Raw genomic sequence first — 18,009 nt, 5'->3', positions numbered from 1 at the left:
AACAGATTTCATCATTTTGTACCATTTCTCCCCCAAGAAAATCTGGTTACAATAGCAGAAGTGGGGCAGGTTTACCACAGAACTTCACACCCTTTAAATTATGCAAGCCAAGACTGCAAGCAAAATGCTTCTAAGAATATTGTGCGATTCTGAAATTGCAACCGCAACACAATCTTGCGCACAGACAAAAGCAATCAGCACAACTGAAAAACATTTTGGCACCCAAATCACTAAAACCTTTGCGTAAGGACTTGGATGGCGCACAGTTGTTTTTTCAGTTGAATTTGCTGTTTGCAACATGAGACAGAGGAAAGTCTTCCTAGTAAGTCTTTGTTACTTTTCTGTGTCAGACAGAATTAAGCATGGCTAACTTGAATTTTTGCAGTGACTTGACAAGTCAGTCAACTGTGATATGTATCGCCATCATTCCACAGGAGAATGGTCTCTGTATTAAGTGTGTCTTCTTATGGAGCTGTAAATTTGGAAAAGCACAGATCAGTGTATCAGAAATTAAAGCAGCTTAATGACTACTTGATAGAAATTAGATGCAGACATCATATAATCCATGCTTGCCTCAAACATTGGATGAGTGCTTTGAGTTTTGTTGCAGAACCCCCAAGTGCAGTCATACCTCGTGTTGTGTTCACTTCATGTTGCGTCTTTTGCATTACGTCCCACTGCAACCCGGAAGTACTGGAACAGGTTACTTCCAGGTTTCTCTGCTTGCATATGTGCAGAAGCTCTAAATCGTGCTTCCCGCATGTGCAGAAGCACCAAATTGCACTGCACGCCTGCGCAGATGCAGCGCTTCAAGTTGCGGGCATTTCACGTTACGGACGGGCCTCCAGAACGGATTCTGTCCATAACAGGAGGTACCACTGTATACAGTGAGGTTTTTCCCCCTTGTCCAAGAAAGTAGAATCTCTTATGTCCTTTTCTGAGTTTGTAGAAATGAAATAGAAAGATGCCCTTCGGCATGTACCAACAAAGTGCTTGTCACTTCTACCTGCTATTGAACACACATTACAATGTTGGCCAGTACTGAGGTCATACTTCTTTTCAGAGAAAGAAGAATGTGTGGAGATTGTGTGGGCAGTATTCAGTGAGAAAGAACACAAATTCCCCACTTAGTTATGTTTGCTTCCTGCATAACCTGATGGGAATCTTTCAGATTGCTGTGAAGAAACAGGAATGTAACAATGTCAGCTGTACAAATTCTATGGAAGATCAGCCCAAGTCATTTTTAGCAATGCTGAGAACAGAAATTTCAGAAAGGAAACAAATAATACTGTTACACACCACCCACCCCAATCTCCAAGCCGTGCAAGATTCCAGGGTTCTAGGACTAGGTGCTTACCCAGGATTCATGTTTCCTTTTGGAAACAGTGGAGACTGTGGTGTCTTTACGATATATGGTTTGTTCACACATCTATACAACCTGAGTCAAATGATGGAGGGGCTTACAACATTCCAAAAGGGTCTTGCTTCCTTCATAGGCACAACTTGGGATCAAAACAGATACCGGCCATGGCTCTTACTCTCGGTCCACTTTGCAGCCTTTAACAGACTGAAGCCATTTTCCTCCAGCCTACATCATCCCCAACTGCAACCCTAAACTCTCCACTCTGCTTTGTCTCAGCTAACTATCTCAGAGCTCAGGTAAGGGATCCACCCATTTGCCAACTGCCACAGAGTCTGCTTTGCTGATAGCCCATCTTCCCTGTCTTTGTTCTCTGTTAATGGCCCATCTTTCAGCAATCTCCTGAACTCAGGAAAGTGGTTTGGCCTGCCTTAACACTTTGCTAAATCCAGTGTCTGGCAGCCAATGTTAGCACTGCAAGCATTGATGAAATTCTAATATCTATCAGACCCAGGAATTTAGGGGATACTGGCACCTACAAACTCACAGTACATTGACACAGTGCCTTGAATACCTGGAGAAATTGTATGATGTTGAAACAGCACCTTAAAAACAAAAGCAAGCGTCAGTGGTCTCACTTCACAACAATGTGAAAAGTCTTGCTACAGAAGCCCACATCGAGATAGACGAGCTGCATGATGACTACTTTGTGTTACAGTAAACAAGGGGTAAAGTTGCCTTGAAGGAACAAAATATAGATCAGAGATGAGTGGAGGTGTTCAGATGAATGCCAGTGGGTAATGGCAACCAAATGAAGAAGCTGGTCTCTTCCACACTTTCCATTTCTATAACTAATGCCTACCAGGTTGTCAGTTTAATGACACAACTATGAGCCAAGAACAGAACCAAGCTGTGTGACAGCATTGTAAAGTCATAGTTTGCAACCCAAGCTCCCACTGAAATCTGACCTCTTACCCCGCAAATAAAGCTGTAATTTATATTCCACCTTTCTTCCATTTGAAAGGGTTCTCTAAAGTGAAGGGCTGTCCAGCTCAGTCTCAGTATTTAAAGATAAAGAACCCTAAGAAGGGAGAAGTGGAGCCTTGAAGTTGCTCATCAACAACTAGTATCTGGACAACAGAATGAGGAGGCATAAGGGGAGGACTTCAATGTAGCACTAAGTTGAAGTCCCTTAGTGACATGCTAGTGGTGCTAGCAAAATGGCATGTGCAAGAGAAGGAGCAGTAAGCCAACATGGTTCTCGAGGTTGGTTGTGGGGCTACCTTTGAAGGTGCCCCAGAAACTTCAATTAATCCAGAATGCAGCAGCTAGACTGCCGACTGGGAGTGGCCGCTGAGACCATATAACACCGGTCCTGAAAGACCTATATTGACTCCCTGTATGTTTCTGAGCACAATTCAAAGTGTTGGTGCTGACCTTTAAAGCCCTAAACGGCCTCGTCCCAGTATACCTGAAGGAGAGTTTCCACCCCCATTGTTCAGCCCGGACACTGAGGTCCAGCTCCGAGGGCCTTCTGGCGGTTTCCTCACTGCAAGAAGTGAGGTTACAGGGAACCAGGCAGAGGGCCTTCTCGGTAGTGGCGCCTGCCCTGTGGAACGCCCTCCCATCAGATGTCAATGAAATAAACAACTATCAGACTTTTAGAAGACATCTGAAGGCAGTTTAAGGAAGTTTTTAATGTTTGATGTTTTATCGTGTTTTTAATATTCTTTTGGGAGCCGCCCAGAGTAGCTGGGGAAATCCAGCCAGATGGGGAGGGTATAATAATAATAATAATAATAATAATAATAATAATGCAACAGATTGCTGTAGGCCCGGTACTTCCTGTTGCACAACAAGCTTCTGCTAGTGCAACTGTTGCTCTGGGTTTCATATTGCACAACCATTATTCTTGCTCTTATGCTAGGGCCCTTGCATTGGCTGTCAGTGAATGTTAAATCCAGGCCAAAGTCACCTGTTCACAGTGTGCTCCACTATGGTGAGATGCATTTTGATTTAAATTATAGCAGTTGTTTCTAAATTGGCATATATCAAGTGTTGTTGTTGTTTAGTCGTGTCCGACTCTTCGTGACCCCATGGACCAGAGCACGCCAGGCACTTCTGTCTTCCACTGCCTCCCACAGTTTGGTCAAACTCATGCTGGTAGCTTCGAGAACACTATCCAACCATCTCATCCTCTGTCGTCCCCTTCTCCTTGTGCCCTCCATCTTTCCCAACATCAGGGGCTTTTCCAGGGAGTCTTCTCTTCTCATGAGGTGGCCAAAGTATTGGAGTCTTAGCTTCAGGATCTGTCCTTCCAGTGAGCACTCAGGGCTGATTTCCTTAAGAATGGATAGGTTTGATCTTCCATGGGACTCTCAAGAGTCTCCTCCAGCACCATAATTCAAAAGCATCAATTGTTCAGCGATCAGCCTTCTTTAGGGTCCGGCTCTCACTTCCATACATCACTACTGGGAAAACCATAGCTTTAACTATACGGACCTTTGTTGGCAAGGTGATGTCTCTGCTTTTTAAGATGCTGTCTAGGTTTGTCATTGCTTTTCTCCCAATAAGCAGGCGTCTTTTAATTTCGTGACTGCTGTCACCATCTGCAGTGATCATGGAGCCCAAGAAAGTAAAATCTCTCACTGCCTCCATTTCTTCCCCTTCTATTTGTCAGGAGGTGATGGGACCAGTGGCCATGATCTTCGTTTTTTTGATGTTGAGCTTCAAACCATATTTTGCGCTCTCCTCTTTCACCCTCATTAAAAGGTTCTTTAATTCCTCCTCACTTTCTGCCATCAAGTTTGTGTCATTAGCAATTTTAATGTGAATCTGTGACCACTGTGTTTTTAACACCATTATCTAGGTGTTGAGGACCCTTTAGCAAACCCTAAACTGGACTGAGTCCACAAAGAATATCTTATGCATATTTGTAAGCCTTTTATATAAAAAAGCTGCATTTAAATAATTGTTTTAATAGAATCCAGTTTTTGCATTGTTTCCTCCCTCTATATATAATTTTGTCTCTTTTAAAATTTGATTTGGTGTTTTGTCAGCAAAGAAACAAAACATCCTGTACTCACACATATTTCCTACCTGCTGCTGTCCTGGCCCCAGCAGCAAGCACAGTGGTGTAACTATGCTATTGCAGTCAGTAAGGAAAAACCTTTAATATATATAATATATATCTCAATCTCCAAAGCGCTTCTGTGAAAGCTATAGAGCTACAGGGATAATAACAGCAATGGATTCTGCTGATGGGAGTGAGTAAGAGAAAGCAAAAGTGAGCGGTTTAACATGAAGAAGTGGGGCAATCAGAATAAGGAACTATAAAACCACAAAGGAGTATATCCATAGATTTACAAAGCAGCCTGATGCCCTTTCAAAACACATTTTCTGCACTTATTTTCCCAGCTGAATCATGGGGATAGGCAAGCCAGGCTAGTTTGCTCTCACTTTAAAGCAATAAAATAAAGGCAAGGGAAGACGTTTTCTCCTGTTCTGGTGACTGAATAAAAATAACAGCCCTCAAATATTAAACACGGTTGCTGCATGGGCTGGGGCACCAATTAAGGAGACATGGGGATGACCAGTGACCATACTTCCCCCACCTCTGTTTCAGGCAACATAGGATTTTTGCTCAAGCACACCTATATTTCTGGCTAGCTTATTGGTTCTACATATTGGGAACCTAGACATGATAGGCCATGTGTATAACTGGCAGTGAAGGGGTTGACCTATTTGAAGGGCTTTCAAAGGTCACTCACATATCTGAACATGTCCTCTAGTCCAAGTCTGGTTTAAAGGTAGCCTCACCCATAAGAAGGGTAGGGACCTTGTAACTGCCCGTCAGCAGACTGAACAGCAGAATATATGAAGACAGAAGCCCCCACAAATGTGTATCTAAATACAAAAATTAGCATATGCAATTTTTATGCTAAATTGTGTCTTATTTTTTCCCCTTGGGGGCACGTGATACATTTCCTTTTTTTTCTAGTGATGCTTAAGTGCCTCTCCCATTCTCACCCCCTCCTGAGGTTCCCTGCAGTGTTATGTATTGCTCAGTGATCTTTATGCCCAGGCAAAAACCTGAAACTGTGTCACTCTAGTTGTACATGCAGCACTCTCACCAGTACACCATACAGGAGATCACTGTAGAGCATGCTTCACTGGATCCTCCACACCCACTTGCAGAAACTATGCAGATATTGTGAACATGCCACTTTAAAGATCAAGGCCACATCCGCACTATAGGGAAATCTGAGAAATTTATTCTGTGAGGGGAATGGAGGTCTCGTAACACCTCTCAACACCCTTAACAAACTACAGTTCCCAGGATTCTTTGGTGAAGCCATGACTGTTTAAAGTCGCATGATACTGCTTTAAATGTACTGTATAGTGCATAGGGTTCAACTTGCATTTACCATTTTAAAGACGTTTATTTGTTTTTCGTTAACAGGAGCATTAATAAAGTAACAAGTAGAAGTTCCTACACAGTGAACAAAGTGGGGATTACTTCTGAGTAGACCTGCACTGGTTCATGAGAGTTGCTATAACGTTTGCTGGATCATAGCATAATACTTTAGTTTCTTCAACATAATTAACTGTCAGGGAACTGACATCAGAGCGAGCAGAGCGAGAGGCGGAGGCAAGGCTCCATGGCGATGCCGGAGAGGGGACCAGCAGGGGGGAAGGAATTCAGCGTAACACCAATAGAGATGAGAGGGAGATGGAGGAATTGGTGACAGGGCTCCAAGACCCTTCACCCGAATCTAGTGGCACGCCCCTGCCTTCCCCTCACTTGCGCAGACGCGTTCCGTGCAGGGAACATAGGAGGAGACTTGGGGTCAAACAGCTTTTATGCTGGAAGAGGTTCAAGAAACGGCCACTGACGGATTCTGCAAGTGACTAACAGGTCACGGAGGGCGAGCTCTAACCCTAAACATGGTTGAGCAAACAAACTGACTAAACTGAAGCACAAGTAACCCCTTACAACCATTACATTAACGATCTGTTTTATAATCCCACCAGCCCTCCTGCTCTTTTGTATAATTGGTTAGGTAGATCTTACTCAACAAGGCCTCATCCACACTTCCCTTTTGCCCTACACTTTCTAGGCACAGATCCCTGCTTTCCCCAGGAAAACTCACTCTAGTACTGAGTCGGAACCAACAGCAATTCATGTTTTCCAGGATTCATTGGTAAAGGGTGGATTTTCGCAGGAAAAGCACCAGGGCAAAAAACCCCCAAGTGCTTTAACCTATCTTTGTAGATGTTTCTTTATGAATCCATCATATTTATTGTTCTCATTTGAGCCTCCCCCAATTTAGGAATACTGAATGTAACTCTGAGATGGGACCAGTACTGAGGTCAGTGCAACTAAGAATTTTTTCATATGCTTTTGTGAATATTTTTTGGAATGCAATCCACTACTTTTTTGTCTTTTTTTGGCAAAAGAATCATATTGACTGTGTTTCCTTTGGGATCTATGACACTACTCTGATCTTGTTCTCTAATAGTGCTATCTAACTTGTAATCTTCGGCTGGTTTCTGTCAGTTTGACATTACAGTTTACACTTGTCCTTAGTTATTGGATTTCCCATCTTTGCTTTCAGATCAGTTCTTCAGTTTACAAAATTCATCCAGAGCAGTATCTCATGTTCCATCTTGCTATGCAATCTGCCCATCTGTCAATAATTTTGCCGCCTCTACCCAGATCGGGGAAAATAATAAACAGTATGGCAGTCAGAACAGATCTACAAATTGAACTGATATCTCCTATCATTTGAACACTGGATAGCTGTCACCTTTATGCCCTTATGTAAGGAGCTTGCAGGCCCCAGTGGGAAGAGAATGCTGACCTAGAGGAAAGGATTCTTACATTTTCCTCCTTGAGTCGCCCACCGTGTTTACTCAACTTGTTTGTGAAAATGTTATTTATTTCAATTTCAGAAGGCTTGTGCCACCCTGAATACGGGGTGAGATTAAAATAAAAGAACATATAAGTTGCCTGTTAATAACAATAAGAAAAACTTCCTCTCCCACCGGGTGCTATTTTTGCAGAAAAAGAGGTGCTGGAACTCACCATGAATGCCTCCCTTGTTCTCTTATAATGGCAACGGCACCCACCTGAGAGGTGGCAGGACTGAGCTCTGGCTGGAAAAAGCCCTGCAGTCCCATCTTGTGAGGGAGCAATCAAAATTAGGATCATGGCGCATGGGGAAGAGGGTTTGGCCTCTTCACACATGCCATAGTCACAAGAAAAATTGCCTCCATGAAGCTATTTGACACAGGATGGAAACTGCTGTTAATGCTCTACTTCCATCATATGAAGAGCACATCCAGGAGATCAAGGAGCAGCAGGACTACACTGCTCTATGTAGGTGTAGGTGTCTGCATGGGTGAACACCATGCTCTTTGTTGTACTCATCTTTGCAAAACCACATTGTGGAGTGATATGATGAACCAATATGCGCTCCAACTGTACTGTTTATGGGATAAGAGCCCTTTTGGACTTTGTATGAGTTAGCCACACCTTAGTTCCTAGCCTGTACAAGGGAATTAGCAGGAAGTCACAAGCTGGTTCTGTTCAAATAATTCCTGCTCCAGGGCACAGTTGAGCCTCAGACAAGTCATTTCCCCACAAGGGAGGAGACAAGTTTGGGGCAGGTAGGAAGAGTTGCAAAGGAGAGGGCTTAGGGCAGAACTGAGGTGGTCTCTGAACATGATCACCTTAGGGGGAGGATCAGTCCCTGCTGTGTTGCCCTTAAAATACTGCTGCCTGGAGCAATGGCCTGGGCTGTTTGTTCAGTTGTACTAATCCTACTGAGAAAGGACACAAAACCAGCACATTCTTTCAGTATTAACTAATTGTCTTCATATGTGTGTTATATTTCCCATGAATACCCCAAAGGAGGATAACAGAAATCCAAGGGCTGCAAATGCTTGCATTCACAAGTCTAGCGAATCAGAAAAGCTTTCTCAACAGTACGAAATGTGTCACTGGTATGCAAAATTCTCTCTCGGCAGAGCTTTTGATAAGACCTCAGTACTAAACTAAACCCACACACCTGCCTTTCAACTTGAAAGGACCCATTTGGTTTTTCAGGGCTTAGGGGTCAGCAGTAACTTTTTCCATGTGCTCTCCCTATTTAGTTCATGTCCCTTTTGTGGAGCGCAAGATGGCAGACATATACATTCAGTAATAGGGGCAAAGCAGTCATCATAGGCTCAGAGACACTCTCTTCATTATTACTTCATATGTTCCCCCAAACTAAACCTTGATCCATTGATGCAGCTAAGCCTTGGTTTATCCTGGCTAAACCTGTTGGGTTTGTCAACATTTGTCCTGTAGCACTGTCCAGTTCAACACCCCTCCTCCTTACACCTGATGGCCCAATTCTTATTGCACTTTCATTACTGAGCATCTGACAACAATAGAATCCAAAAATATAAAATGGCTGGGGAGAGCACAATCAAAGCTAACAAATCAAACTCTGCTCTGGCACAATGCCCCGGTGTTCAAAGGAGTTGCAGCAGGGAAAAAGCAGGGATAAAGGCTTGCGTGCCAGTTGCTACCTGCCAATCAGAGCCTCTTAGTTATTTTTTGCACATATATAAGTAGCTTTTAGGCACTGAGCTCTAAGCCCAGCTGTACAGTAGGTGTAGCTGAAGTGGCCATTATATCCGCAGCAGGTGTCCTACTCAGGCAATTATTTCGGGAACATTAGTGCTTTCAGATCCTTGCCACCCTGCCTAAAAATCGTGACCAAAGAAATCACAGAGTACCTAGTGGGCACCAGAAACCATGAATAATAAGTAGCCTGGATTTATAAAGGATATAGTTCTTCAAAAAACATGCTTTTCTTTTCTTATGACAGAACTACAGAATCAATTGCTGGAGGGGATGCAACAGTGTCATTAATATATGCCTTTTCAAAGCACACTCATTCTCTCACACCCCTGACATCTCATGTACAAAATAAATTTTGTGTCGTCAGGATGGGATCTTCCAAAAGGGCTATGAGCTGTATGGGGGTGGAGGGAGTCTCCAGCTCCCCCCTAAAACAAGAAGAATTTGTGCTCACATGTATATGGTAATTTATTTATTTAAATACATGGGTTGCTTTTTATATACATTATAAACCTGTTGGCTAGTAAAATGTATTGTACCATGTGGATTATGCACATGCCCGTATCATATACCAAGACCATTTTTGAAAACAGGTCAAATGACCAATAAAGTTCCTCGTCTTATTACACCTTTTTGAAATGCAACTCTGTAATTCATTTAAATTTATGATAAAGAAGGAGAACAAAAAACTGCCATCTGGTACAGTGAAGAGTTGCCTCTCCTTAATATGTAGAGAGCCAGCTTTTATTTACTACAGTTGATTCACCTTCTAAATTCTGCCACCAAATATCTGTACTAAGTTGTTTACCAATACCTTTAACTACAACCCAGTAGCTGTGATATTTTAGATGTGATACCAAACCAGCCAAAGACTTTTATAATTAAATCAAAGTACCGGTAACAAGATATTCTATATTTATTGTAAACCATAAATGTAAAATAAGGTAAATACTATATTTATGGGGCTTTTTAAGACTTACACTTGCATTAATAAGGTTACTGTATATTTAAATTACAGTTACAGATGTTTATGTAAGGCTGGCTGGAAAAGAGTAGTTCCTAACCCTATTTAACTTACATGCCAAGTACCCTTAGTCCCTCTGCCCTGGTTAATCTCACCACCAGGTATTGTGGACCACACCTGGTTTCCTTTGAGCCAGGCTTGCAGGCAGTTATCTGGTCAGCTGCAAAAGCTCCTTACTGAATCCCTCTCATGCTGTTATGGCCTTTCTTCCAATCTTTGGCTTCAGCCAGTGATTTAGCTCTACACTACCAGGATTTCCCTATCCTCAATAGCCTCTTGCCACCTCACTTCTACTTCAGCTCCAGCCTCAGCTTGTTCTTCACAGCCAGTCTTCTGTCTTCTTCATCATCTCTCTCAGCAGTGGCAGAACAAGCCTATTTATGTTCCAGCCAGCCTATCCTTCAACCAATCAGATTGGTATGGAACTCTCCTACTCATCAGACCACTTACTCCATGCAATGAGTGACCAATAATGTCTACCTAGTAAGCCAATTAGAAGTGTAATTTTGCAATCCCCACCTCTCAGTATTTAAAAGAACCCAGTTTCCCCCCAGACCAGACATATAACTAAACAATAGCCAACTCTCAGCCACCAAGGTATACTTAGTATTTCAAATTTAACCCGTCATGTTATGTGATCCCACATACCCATACATTGTATCTAAACCAGGCATGTCCAAAAGTCCATTTTGGGGGCCTAATTCGGCCCACTGGTCGATTTAATCCAGCCCCTGTGCCAGTATATGTCCTGGGGTAAACTCCTTAAAAAAGCTCAGCAACTTTGGTTGGCCCTCACACATGTTCACTTCATCAAATCTGGGGCCCTCTTTGGAAAAAGTTTGGGCAGTCCTGAATTCTAAACCAAACCCTGTTCTAGTAAGTACCTTTTAAAAGGTGAGTTCTCCACAGTTACCAGTGTTTTATAGGGTGGGAAAGCAGGTTACAACATAATGCTGTCTAACTACTTGGAACCTAACCTTGAGCTTTGAATTTTCTTTCCTTCTTTTATGTGATTTCACAGCCACCAATCAAACTGTTCATAATTCACCCCTGCCCCAAGCACGTGACTGCAGGGACGTGGGTTGCTTGTGCACTGTTGTGAACACAAATTTTTAAGAACATTTTGCTTGGCTGAAAAAAAAAATTATATTGACAGATATCCAGAGGTATTAGACTGAGAGCACTACTGATATCCTCTGAGACGTATTTCAAGATATCTTAGAAGCCAAAGGCAGCTTTGTCAAACTGTTAGTATTCTGGTAGGCTCTGGTCATAGAAGTAATACACAATGAATTGCCAGCCCTCCATCATTAAGATCAACATTCCTGATGCAGTTTCCCTTCAAGAACACAGATCATTCTAAAGATTAATGCACTGAAACACTACAATCATAGACTTATGAGGACAGACAATTTTGAAGTAAATGGTGGAATAACTCACAAGGAGTAAATGTACTGATGCACCAGGTACAAAGCCTCTACTATATCTCTATCTCTATCTCTATCTCTATCTCTATCTCTATCTCTATCTCTATCTCTATCTCTATCTCTATCTCTATATCATCTATATCTATATCTATATCATCTATATCTATCTATCTATCTATCTATCTATCTATCTATCTATCTATCCACACACACACACACCACCCCGCCCTTCCCGGTTTAAAAACTGGGCTCAGGGCGGCTAACAGCAAATATAAAATATTGATTAAAATGCAACTTAAAAATGCATAAAACAGCATAGAATACAACATAAAATGCAGCATCAATATCAATAAAATTCAAGAATTCAGGGGTCATTTTTTGGGGGGGGGGGGACCCAGTCAGTAGACATCGAATAATCACCAGGGCTAACTGGCCAAGTTGGTCCTACTAGGGCAGCAAGGAGGTGTGTGAATAAGAATTTAAATGTGGGGTCCCAGAAAGGGTTTTTTCACAGAAGAGGAAAGGGAAAAGGGAATAGAGGATCAGGCTACATAATTCAAATTGAAGCTCCACTGGGGCTTATGCCATCAGCCACAGTGGCAGAAGAAGGATACAGCAGCTGCAATGTATTCTTTGATGAAACCATATTATCCTGTTAAAAAGTGGACAGTGACATCCATCAAATTCAGTTTAGGGATGGAAGAGAAATTCAATTCAGTTCACGTTTAAAGGTGAAGCTATCAAATCTGCACTTTCTGAAACAATATAGGAACCCAAACGCAGCCATCCTTCAAAATTCACACTTATCCAGCTTTGCATTGCAGTTCTCCAACCAACCAATGTTTAGGAAAAATACATGCATTAGGGGAAACTGCTTCCAAAAATGTGTACATTAATTAAAACTTCATTAAAAAATGTGTTTATAATGAGAAATGTGCACCAAAATGCTGCTGGTTTTTTGTTTTTATTTTAATTGCAAACTGCTTCAGAAATCCTGAGAACTGAGTTTAAAATTGGGAAAACAAGAAACGGAGGGAACCAAAACTGACAGGTCCATCCCTAGTGACCACTCAAAATAGGCATGTTTTTGAGAAAGTGCATTGTGGGATACCAGAGCAAAATCCTTGCAACACATGGAAACATTCCAGCTATAAATTGCGAATGTCAAATGACTTTATATTTCTGGGGATATATTCAGTGTAGCATGAACTGAAGACCAAATACAGAGTGTTGTTGTCATGGAAGCGGGCTGCTGTATTGGAGTCCTGTCTTTCATAAGATTCAGATCATGAGGTGATTGGTTACCATATGCAGCAGGACAGACATTCTGGAAAAGTGAGAGAAGCTATGCAGATGTCCATTTAACCACACATTCAATCATACATTTTAGTAGAAAAAAGATGGGGAATTCTGAGGTAGTAGAATGGACAAAGTTGCCTCAGGCTGCAGGGTTGAGGGACTCCAGTTTTGACTGCTTTTGCAAGTAAAAATCAAATAGAAGAAAAGAAAAAGAAAAGACCCTGCAAAGCGAAAGGCTTTTGCTTGAGCATTGGCTTGCAGTTCTGGTGTTCTGTTTGCATTAAGTCACTAAAACAGGGCATAATATTTTTTAAAGTTTATAATTTTCCCTCAGTCTGAATAACTCCAGTCCATCCTACCATCTTGTTCTGGTGCATGTATAGACCAAGCCCATCATGTCAGTAGCTAATGTTTGGTAAAATTCTCCTTGTGACTGGGCAGGTTGTGAAAAAGAGAAAGTTGACCCTGAGGTAGTTTGGTCTTCTGTGTGGGGTCTGAATCTCAATCAGTCTTGCTTTCTGGGGTTCAGCTGCGACAGCTTTCCTCATTAACTAGCAAGCAACCTGAGGTGTGAAGCATGGAGAAAATCACTTTGGGCTGGAGAGATCTATGCCTTCCAATACTTGCATCAGGGTTAGCATCATCAAGCACCTTCCAATGTCTGCCTTAGGCTGGGCGACCATGGGAGCTTCCTGCTCCTTGCTGTTGCTGAGCAAGCGAGCAATGTGAGGAGTGGTGGGAAGGAGCAGTAACCTCTGCTTATCCTTGTCTCATTTCCCTGGGAGGTAGGGTGGATTAGCAAAGAAATGGGCAGTGGCAACAGCGACAAGGAGGACATTCAGTGAGCACCAAGACCGACTTGCCTTAATTTCCTCCAACACCTGAAACTCTCACTGGTGCATAGCTGTCAACATTTCCCTTTTTTTAAGGGAAATTCCCTTATTCCGAACAGGATTCCTCGCAAAAAAAGGAAAAAGTTGACAGCTATGCATTGGTGCCCTGAGGTCACCATCAACACCTCTGTTACCAGCTTACTAATTACTATACAGTGGTACCTCAGGTTACATACGCTTCAGGTTACACACTCCGCTAACCCAGAAATAGTGCTTCAGGTTAAGAATTTTGCTTCAGGATAAGAACAGAAATCGGGCTCCGGCGGCAGCGGGAGGCCCCATTAGCTAAAGTGGTGCTTCAGGTTAATAGCAGTTTCAGGTTAAGAACGGACCTCCGGAACAAATTAAGTACTTAACCCGAGGTACCACTGTATTGAATGTTGTAGAAATATAAGGCTGGACATTAAGAAAATATGGGTAGGCCCAACATCCCCTGAAAAGAGCCAGGGTGGTGTAATGCATACCCTCCAGCGAGTCGCTGTGGAAAACTAGGACATGCATTTTCTCTCTCACAGTAGTGGGAAGGAAAGGAGATGACCCCAATTATGCCACCCTGAGTTACTGAAATGAAAAGGGAGGCTAGAAATGTGATGACGAAAAACAACAACAGGGTTTCTAAAGAACAGAAGGTTTATGCTTCAAACAGGAGAGGACTTTAGTAATATGGCACCCTGAGCGAGGGCAAAATTTGGGGCCATAAATATTTATTTGGCACCCTCCCCCTCTTGCCTTTCCTTCTGCACATGCTGTTAACTGCACTACATCATAGTTGCAGCAATTCAATTGCCCATCTGTCTGGGGCCTTTGAGTAGGTACCTATATAAATATAGGTGGTGGTGGTGTTGTTGTTGTTGTTGTTGTTGTTGTTGTTGTCATGCACCCCCTCAGCTTGGCACCCTATATAAGGGAACCACCTGCACTGCCCTAAATCCAGTGCTGCTTAAAAATAAATGTAGGAGTAATTTAGGCCAGGGAAGGGAATCCCGTGGCCCTCCAGAGGTTGTTGAATCCCAACTCCCATAAACTAGGGTTTCCATATTTCAAGATGTAAATATGCGGACACGATTTCTCGGTTTACTTGCCAAAGATCCAGGACAATCCACCACCTTCCAGAAATTCTTCCCAGATGTCACTTCCGCCTTTGAGATCCGGGTAACGTCCAGGAAATCCTGGACGTATGGCATCCCTACATAAGCCTCAGCTAGCACAAGCAATGTCATGGCTGGTGGGGGGCATAGTCCTCATGCAACATCTGGAAAGCCATAGGTTCCTCATCCCCGGTTTAGCCAATGAGATAAACATAACCTTAAATAAATTATCTAATCAAATTCTCTCTCAGGAATATAATCATATTCTCTCTCGGGGCGGCTCAGGCAGGTCTGTGGCCTCCTTGATTATATTATTTCCCAGGCCCCTGTCCTGAATTTCCAACTTACGTTTAAAAATAAATTATCTGACCCAATTACTTGTGGAGAGAGATATAAAGGAAAGTGTGTAGGCAGGATCCTACCCAACAGCTGAGTAAGAAGCAACAATGTTCCAGTGCCTCAGCCCATGAGCGCAGAGGTGCCAAGATAACTGACAAGCACCAGGCGTTTACTCTTAAATGTCATAATAACACTGATTCTCATGTTATTAATAATATTTTATGCACATAAATCACTTGAATGTATTCACTGTTGGGTACTGATTCTACCCACCCCATCCATGATGTCCCTGTAGACACCCCCACCACTTCCCCTTGACATTAACAATTAATTAATTAATTAATTAAATTTCTATCCCACCTATCTTCCCAGAGGAGCTCACGGCAGCCAACAGCAAGCACTAAAGCAGTGCAATTGAAAATAAAACATTTAAAAGCATTAAGAACATGTGAGAGACATTGAAAAACAGCCACATATTCTCACCGCTAATAATTTCATGGCTGCCAAGAAGAGTTGTCTTTCAGCCATCAATTGCCTGAGCAAATAGGAACGTTTTAGAATTCCTCCTAAATGTTAATGTGTGAGAGAGAGACCAGAGAGGGCATTCTGCAAGCGGGGAACTTTCACCAAGAAGGCTGTGTCATGGGTCAGTGCCAAGTAGACAGCACCAGTGGCGATACCCCTAATAGGGCTTCCCCTGCTGATCACAGGTTACTAAAAGAGGTTATACCCACTTTTGACCCATTACATGACCAGATTATACCTGGTATCACTGCCAGTGGGCAGAAACATCACTGCCACCCAAATCAGCCATTGTTAGACAAAGGGTGCACAGAGTAGTACCAGCCTCCTCTCAAATGGCAGGATAACAGGAGCATGGTCTTTCTGGAGGACTGAGCTCAAAGATCCCCCCCACTATTGAGTGTAAAGGTATTGTACGTACATCTCACTGGAGGGCTTGTTTGTTTGTTGCATTTATATCCCGCTTTCGTTCCTCCATTGAGCTCAAGGTAGCGCACATAAGTCTCCCTCTATCCATTTGATTCTCACAACAACCCTTTGAGGTAGGTTAGGCTGAGATTGAGCAGTTAGGCCCAATATCACTCAGGGAGTTTCATGGCTGAATGAGGATTTGAACCCTGATCTCTCCCAGGCAGAGTTGCCATGTGTCTTCTTTTTCATGGGTAGAGTTGTCATCGTGACCCATAGTTAAAAGTAGAAGTTGCAAAATGTGTCCTCTTTTTTGCTCTTCAAAATATGGCAACCCTACGGGCCTGGTCCTAGTCCAACACACTAACTCCTAAGCCACACTAGCTCTCACACCTGAATCCTACATACACTTTCCTGGGAGTAACTCCTGTTGAACTTAATGGAGTTTACTTCTTAGTAGACATTGTGCAGGATTGTGCTGCACATCTAGAGCCCAAAGAGGACCTCAGTGTTATAACAACGTCACAATCAGAGATGGACTGACCATCCATACCTTCTATGGGTAACAAGCCTTATTGCTCCAAAGCTGTAAATTTCAGCAAAAATGGGACCCATTTTTTTCCTTGTCATGGTTGTCTGCTAGCCAACAGAATAATGATTCATTTCTTAATAGTGCTTAAAATTGAATGGAAACTATTAATTAATCCCAGGAAGGAACTCGACTAGCTAATAGTAATTAGAAATCTCCACAGCACACAGGAGGAGTGATTTCTGAGTCCAGCCAAGATGGCTTTTCTATAGCTAACAGAAACAAATGATTCATAGCATCAGAGCTTTCAACAAGCAGCAAAGTCGTGATCTGATAAGGTGTCGAATATTATCACACCATAGTAGGCATCTGAATAATCTCACTTACCTGGGAGTAAACTCCATTGGGTTCAGTAGGACTTACTCCTGAGTAGTTAGAACTGCACTGCCAATTTGGGAATTAAGTATATAGTTTGGTGAACATACTTATGGCCTGCTATGACTGTACATGTTTTATGTAGGTTCCAACAATAAGCAACATGTAAAGCAAGTTGGTTGCTTAATAGGTTGCTGTTAAAGTAAAATAATAATAATAATAATCTGCTAATTTTCAAGGCACAAGAAAAACCCATATAACTTTTTTGTGGGGGAGGTCTTTTGTGGGGAGGGGAAGTGAAATAATCCTTTTCAAGGTAATACCATAAGTAATACTGAAAATAATACAAATAATACTTGTATTACTGTTAAGAGAAGAAGAAATTAAAGCATACAGAGATAGAACAGGGAAATTCATATATTCACATGTACCTATGGAAGATTTTTTTACAGGTTTCCCACAAACCTGCATTTTATTCCCCTTACCAGGCTTTTTGGGGGGAAATTGACTTTTCTTAAAAACATTTATGGGATTTTACTGGTTCCTCATATCATAAATTGTTCATCTCCCCCACCCAGCCTTCAGCATGTTATTAGATTCTCAGCAAAACAAAAACAAAAACAAAAACAAAAACCAGAGGGAATCAGAAGCAAGAAGGTGATGGAGAAGAGCTGAAAAACACATGAAATATAAGCATTCAGATCAAAAGCAAGTTGTGGGTGAATGTACATGTGTGTGTTATGTTATGCAAATGAGCTGAGTCTTCCTCATCAACTTCTCGTCAACTTAAGACATAATTGCTCTTTCTCAGCATTTTGAAGTCAGAAAACCCTTTCTCTCTCTCTCTCTCTCTCTCTCTCTCTCTCTCTCAATATATATATATATTCCAAATTGAATATAGTGCAATATGATTAGATATAAATAATACAACATGCCTGAAATAGTGTCGCCTCTCGGCATTAAAGCATGCACGTCATGGAAAGAAAGGGGAAAAGCTTTTTATCTATTTTGGCATATTTTGTTTGCTGTGGTTTGTTTTGTTCCTTAGGAAAATTCAACCTTTGCCATGGAGGAAAATGCTCAGAACCTTCCTTTGTTTTGTTTTTGAA

This window comes from Podarcis erhardii (assembly GCF_964252035.2).
Source record: "Podarcis erhardii genome assembly, chromosome: 5".
Taxonomy (NCBI): Eukaryota; Metazoa; Chordata; class Lepidosauria; order Squamata; family Lacertidae; genus Podarcis; species Podarcis erhardii.
This window is presented reverse-complemented; position numbering follows the sequence as displayed.